Below are 7,563 nucleotides of genomic sequence, written 5' to 3'. Positions count from 1 at the left end.
ACTCTTCCCGAGGAGGGCACCCTTACGAGAGTAGGTAGGAGGACGAGTCCATTTGGTAATGTTGAGGCATCCCTCTCCTCAACAACTGCGACACAAGGTTGTCTAGGCTTATGTGTAGTGCAGTCTACCGTAACACTACACCTTGCTGGTAGAAGAATGGGCTTCTTTCCACCAGACCGGACTTGATAACGTTTTTCCGTAGTCGTTTGGGGTTTCCGGGCCATCACCTCTTCATATAGGGCAAGGACATGGACCCACGCAGTTCCCTCACTGGACTCTGCTAGCATCTGCTGAAACCGGCTCTCTGACGTGGACTTCAGTGCCTTGTTGACATCTCGAAGGACGTTAGATCCGATGACAGCAGGAACAAGCTTCTTGCGCTCGGCCATGGGCGGGTGAACAGGATCACGCACGACGAGGAAACCCATCTCCGGAAACCTCCTTCCCATGACCTCCAGTGACAACTCAACATAGCCGCGATAGCGAACTGCCAGACCTTGTGCACCTGTAATAGAGATGAACTCTGAAACGTCAACAATTTCTTCATGAGCGAGGTGCTCATTGAAGAAGGACTCTGTAATCGTGGACACCTGGGCACCAGTGTCCAGCAAACATCTGACGTCCTTCACCCCTCCAAGATTCAACGACACCTCCGGACAGCTTCCTACCGCCTTCTTGAAAACTGCTGAGCCATGACATTCCTTACCCACCGTTTGGCTCTCAACGGTGGGCCTTACTCTTTTGGCGCCTTAGCTGGGCTTTGCGACGCCGGTTGTTTGGTGATAGCTTGACTCTCATTGGCCCGATTCAAGTCTGCCATCCTTTTCTTGCACTGGCGCTGAATGTGGCCAGTCTTCCCGCAGTAGTAACAGGTGATCTGTGGTCGGCTGGAACGTTCAGCAGTCAACGCCTCAATCTGACGTTGTTGCTTCTCCAGAAGGTCACCCTGCCTCTTCAGGATATCCAGGATGCTTGCCTTTTCGCTCGTCGAGGTCTTCTGCAAGGTGGCTGCCTTTGGTTTCCTCGATAGCCCAAACCAATTAAGGGCACGGTCTCGGAGTTCAAAGAAGTCGAGGTCGGGAGACTCGGTGTTCAGCTGTCTGAGCTCTCGCCGCAACCCCTCATCGTAAACAGTCTCCGCCAGCCGTCCCTTTAGAGTTTCCATCTTGCTACCCTTGTAGGAGCTGTCTAGGAAGCATATGCGGTCATAGAGGGTCACCAGTTGGAGTGAGCATTCCAACAGTCCCTCCGCTGGAGCCTGCTGGTAGCTGAAGAACTTCTGGAGTAGAACCGGAAGAGAGTCCCCACTCCCGAAGACCTCCTCCAGAGTAGCGAAGATCTCCTTCACGTCCTCGGCTACAGCATCACCACGACCCAGGATCTCCCTGCGGGCGTTCCCTCCTAGGTGATCACGGACGAAAGCAGCCTGCTCTGAAGTACCCAAGTTCCGGACAGCAAGCTGGCTCTTCATATCTATGATCCAGTCCTGGACGGTCGGATCTCCTGGTTTAACCGGCTTCCCCTTAAAGACCTCCAGCCGCCTTCCTTGTGTCAGGAAGATGGGTTGGATGCCGGTCGTTGTGCTTGCTGAGGCAGGGACCTTGGTGTCATCTCGTCCTCCTGCAAGCTTGGCTTCCAGCTCCGCCACCTTCTCCTTTAGGGCGTCGATCTCCGATTTCTCCATTTTCTCCAGCAAAGGGGCAGGTAGGTGAACAGTGATCTGCGAATCCTGTCCGTGACGCCAATTTTTTGTAACGACAACAAATGGAGCCGGGACTCGCTATGTTGGTTACTGGTGTTCTTTATTAATCGCAGGTTCTGCTCATAACAAGCCCCCTGCCGGAGACAAAGATAGCTGACTCTCACGAATTCTGCTCACAATATGTCTCGATGCTCTCCCGTTGTCAAAGATTCCAATATGAAGTGAGGAGAGGAAAACTTTCTCTATTTATTGGGTTTAGGACCCTTCCCAAAGATATATTTTAACTTTAAATTCCAATCCACCGACGCACAGTTCTACGTCACTTTTACTGCCACTTTGTTTGGGTGAGGGGCTATAGCTGGCTATGAGGTCATAGCTTGACCCAAGGAGGGCAGAGAGTGGACATTATGCCCAAATTTGGCAAGTAAAAGTGGAGAATGTGACCGGAAGGATTGGACTTCCTGAATGACGCAGGGTGACTCACTTTCCAAAAAATATATTTTATGTTACTTTTTGTTTTGAATTTTTGGTTCTCAGAAATCTTTCTTACTCTTTGTTTTGACAAAAACCACAATGTTACATATATATATTAAACATACATGTGTATATATAAAATACGCCAATGTAAATATGTAACACCATAATTATGATTATAAAACTTTTCTTGAAACCAGTAGTGAGTAAAGCCAAGGAACATTAGGGATTAATCCAAAATGGCAACTTGTACAGCATTTCCCCTCAACATAGCTATTACACGAAAACGGTTCTGTAACATATTTCTGAATTCACGCGAACGATACCAAAATAGCGCGGGATTCAGAGCCGTATTCAGCACCACGCTGAAATTGACAACGTCGCCTAGCCATCCGTTCGACAGATCCGGCGTAACGAGGCCAATAACCGTGTCAAGGCAGGGCCATACTAAGCAGAAAGCTGTGGTAAGGTACATAAGCGTGAACGTGCGGAGCAGTCGACGATTCTCCGCGGCTTTTGGATCGTCCCTGACACCATTTCTGTATAGCGAGCGGGAAACATTGTTGTAGATCAGAAAATAACAAATCCCGTTTACAACGAGACCAACAATTATGGCGGCTAAGAGGGAGACGTTCCAGCGACCACTGAACACCGGAGTGAAGCTGAAAAAGAGCGCTATGGCGGTCCAATTTGTGATGCAAACAATGAGGCACCGTGGAGTCGTGATCAAGTTGTGAGCGCCAAAGGGGTCGAGTCTGATGACCATAAATCGGTAGACGGCTAAGAAGAGAAGGCTGGTCACAGAAGAAACCGTGGCAGCGTAGAGGATTATGTGTATCACTGCTGTTACTGCGGCCTACAAAAAGGAGTGTTAGAAAGGAAATACATAGATGTACAATGATAAGCATATATATATATATATATATATATGCCATGGGGATGAATGTGGGTTTGCAAGGCTGACATCTGTAGACGTACAGTACAGTTTCGTCATCTTGAGATCCGTGTAATGGATGTCGCAGGATGCCAGCTGGATTGTTGAAATTTTCCACACTCTTTTTCTTTGTAAGCTTTATACACAAACACGGGGTGATAAAAAAGTAAACCTAAAAAGGGATGCATGTCTGGGATGGATGTACTGAACATAACATTATAAGGTATGGGATGAAATAGAATGAACATTTATTGTAATGAATTTCAGCGTTACATTATCGGAGCATATTTGGCGTTTACAAAACATGAAACGATGAAGGACAGTTAACATAAAGATACCATAATATGGTTGGCGTATGCGAACATGTCACATGGAGAGTCAAGTAATGGTAACCAGAAATATATTAAGAGTTTGTTCGCAAAAACCGATAAGTCCATATTTGCCAAATGGAGAAATGTCATTTGTACTAACATGTTGGTTTTTAAATTCACTGGGGTAAGCATCTGTGGTTAAATGATTATCCATGCAATCCTTAAAGATGTTGCTTGCCAGCACATCCACCTGACTGCAAAAGTGGTATTTGGCAATATCAATCAGGGAGGTGCTAGAGAAGGAGAGACAACTACTGCTCTCCTTTGTTGAGTCATGCGCGGCACCGCCTAAAAGTTATGCGTTCAACTACAGTTGTTACCCATGTGCTTTGACAAAAACAAGAGAGCATCAATTATCGGGATTAGCGCTCTCTCATCTAGAAATACTTGCCCCCGCTCTCTCTTGCAATATGATGGCAGCAATGAATTTGCGTACCTTGAATTGGAGCAGCGAATCAAAATGCAATGTAAAACTGACAATTTCAAAAGCAAATAGTTTAAAAGCACGCTTTAACACGCTTTAGCGGAGTACTTTATTTTGAATATCAAAATATCCCAGATTAAAAGATAGAAAACTAACATGCAGAAATGTGCGCATTATAGAAAAATATTAGGTTTTTAAGAGGGCCTAATTTCGCCGGTTCCGCCGGCCCTGGTATATGCATGTGTGTGTATATATATATATATATATATTATTATTATTATTATTATTATTATTATTATTATTATTATTATTATCATTATTATTATTATTATATAAATTATATGTGTGTATATACATACAAGTATATAGATATTAAAATAAATTATGTAATATACATGTATCATAGGTATGAGACGCGCAAAATCTATATTCAAATACTAAAGTGTCAAGAATTAGATAAGTACTTTCAAACTTTATCATTTGATTTGATTTGATATGGAACGACAACCTATACGTTCTTGATTTTGCGCCTATTACTTAAATCTTGTCAAACACAAATAACATGTAAGGAGCAGTTTTTAGTTCTCCCTCTTTACATTAGTACAAAAATTAGCAGTTATTGAAAATAGATTTCAAATGCTTCCTGATAATATGTTGAAGAGATAAGTTGCGGTCTTACACTCAGATGTGATCCAGCTGCACAGATCGTTAGGAAAATGATGGAAACCACAAAGTCTGACAGGGCTAGGCTGAAGACGAAAATATTATGCTGCTGTCTCGCTCTCCGCACACACAAGAGCGTGACGAGAATAGCCGCGTTGAGTATTGCCGCCAAGACGCACAACAACGCCAGTGGATACCGATAGATGACAAAATGGTAGTGAAACGGTGCACTCGTTACATTCATCTTGTATAGCGAACAGGACTGGTGGCCGCTTACGAAGTCTTTTTTTTTCCTAACGTAGAATCACGTTTGTGGGACTATTCAAAAGGATTAAAAGTTATTGGACATAGCGAAGTCAGTAACTGTGTGCAGTGTGACCACATAGTATTGGAAATAACGGTATGGAGTCCGCTGCCAGCGAGGGCACCTATGCTCGGCCGGTGATGATGCTCACTAGGTAACGTTCAGTCTCTCAGCATTTCCAGTTGTTGAGCTTGAATGTAGGTTATTTATCGTCCTGTTCAAATACTTGCCATCTACTTGGGATGCGTTCTTCTTACTTGTCTGACAACACTCGAGCTAATGAACAGTCAACATCATGATGCAATCTCCACTTCATGAATGTTCTTTGTCCAAAACATAGTCCGAACGTGACTGATGGAATATCTCTTCTGTTAAAGTATATTGGTGAAGGACAGGTTCGTCGAATATTTACTTGGTATTCGTGATCTTGTATGAAATAGGGGCGTACATATCTTATGTTCTCTTCGTACCTGTCTATCTTGTGTATTCCATGTGATGTGTTACGTGACTATCATTTCATTTTTCACAATTTTATCAGGTGCAGTACAGAGCACTCATACTACTCATATGTATTATCATAAACGGTACGACCATTCGTCCATATTGATTTAAGTCATTTAATTTCACACTTTTCGATTTTTGCTCAAAGATTATCAGTAGGCAATTTTTCAATTCATATCCCCTTTGTACCCTTCAAGCTGATATTCTCCAAACTGTCTTTATTTTGGTTTGGGCTTTCTTAACTTTTTTTTCATTATTTGTATGTTCGTTTTCTTCTTCACTGGCAAATTAAGTGGGGCAAGTTATGTATCATCAGAAATACTAGAGTTTGGGGACACCAGATCGCATACTACCAGGATGGTGCAGGTATGACAGGATTGTGCGCACTGGTAATACTGAACTATTTGATTGCAAAACGGGCTACAGTGCACTTATAACGAAATTCCGGTTACAACGAAATAAAAGTTCGGGCCACACAATCACTAGTATCGACCCTGAGTTTTTTTTTTTAATTGTTTAACTGTTTCGTTATAACGAAATTTTTATATAGCAAATCTGTTCCGAGAGTTTTGTTATAACGGGAGTCCACTGTATTGAGCGCCACACAGTGATACCTATAACTTTGATACATAACAAGGAGTATTATTGAAGTTATGATTCAAAAGTAATCTCATATTTTCTTATTTCATTCTGGGTGGTTTTAGCAGCCTTTATTTAATAGCAAATATCTGAAAGCAACAAGAGTGGAGTTCACTCATTTTCCGGTTAAACTCTTCACTTGTTCTTGATTTCCATTTGTTAAATAAACTTTTGATAACATGCAACCTGCAAGGACAGACGAGCACAAAGAAGATAATGATAAACAGAAAAGTAGACAACAAACCCGTAGTTTTTCATGACTTTATCATGTATGCCAACATATCAATGTCATCTTCGATGTATTTCACATTCAACTTGAATCTTCTCTATCTCCACAGCACATCACACTTCCCAAAAGAAGGTTATTCCATTATTATGTCTTAAGAGACTTAAATTAGAGCAGAAGTATGAGTTTTCAGGCCGGGGGGGGGGGGGGGAGAGAATTGCAAAGAAACATTTCGGAGACCTTCGAATGTTTCTATATGGCTCAATATAAATGCTGTTTCATCATCACCACAACCACCACCAACATCATCATCATCAATCATGTATGTTTACTTCTAACTAGTTGGGCCTCAGACATGAATTACGTAACTAGCCGAAATGTGAGTTCTAGACTAAATGGTGAGGACAATGAGTTTTACCGCCACTGCATAAACAACAGTCTTTCTCTGGATAACAACAGTTACTAAAGACAGTTTTATTAAAATATTCTGTATTTGGAAAGCACGAGAAAACATCAAGTCAAAATCGCAATACATACAGCAGGGCTCCATACTAACTTTTATTTTTGGTGGCCCAAAGGCAAACATCCGACCTTTTTTAGTGGCCCGATCAGGCCACCAAATTCTTCATTTCTGAAATTTCTGTGGCCCGACGTGCGTTTTTGGTCCGGGCCACCGTTAGTGTCGAGCCCTGCATACAGTCGTTCATTCGGAACGACAGAAATGATTAATTGAAAACAATTTGCGATAAGTGATGATTTTCTACACAATATTTACCATCTTTCAGTATCCCATCACTGTGTTGATTAGCAGGTTGAGATTCACCCCTCTAAAACAATGAAATGATTATGTTCTTCTACAGAGAACATTTTCAATAAAAAAAAGAGAAATTGCAGAGGAGGAGCAGGCATCTACATTGATTGGAACAGTAGGGTCTACTAAATCAATTAAATGAATGGAAGCTGTTCATAAATAACCAGAAAAAAAACCAAATAAATCCTTGATTTCACAAACACCTTACTCTCTACACATATGAGTGTCGATAATTGATAAACCAGGTGAAGTGTATACTTATTAAACGTGTACATAACCAGCGGGTAACAGCATATTGAAACTCGTTTGTGTTCCCAATAATGTATCCTATCATTTCATGTGTCACTTAATCGCCTGAGTAATTATGTCGCTAAAATGATCACTTTGCTGATACAGAGCATTTTCTATAGATAATTTCCCCTTTTTAAATGACTGCATATAGTATTGGCAATGATGACGGATGATTATATCGTTACTTAAGCGTCTAATATCAGTATCTCTATGCGTGCGATGG

The sequence above is a fragment of the Diadema antillarum genome, unplaced genomic scaffold, assembly GCF_040938485.1.
Source record: "Diadema antillarum isolate AM-2024a unplaced genomic scaffold, OU_Dant_1.0 seq00001278_RagTag, whole genome shotgun sequence".
Classification (NCBI taxonomy): Eukaryota; Metazoa; Echinodermata; class Echinoidea; order Diadematoida; family Diadematidae; genus Diadema; species Diadema antillarum.
The sequence above is the reverse complement of the archived record's forward strand: the minus strand, read 5'-3'. Positions refer to the sequence as shown.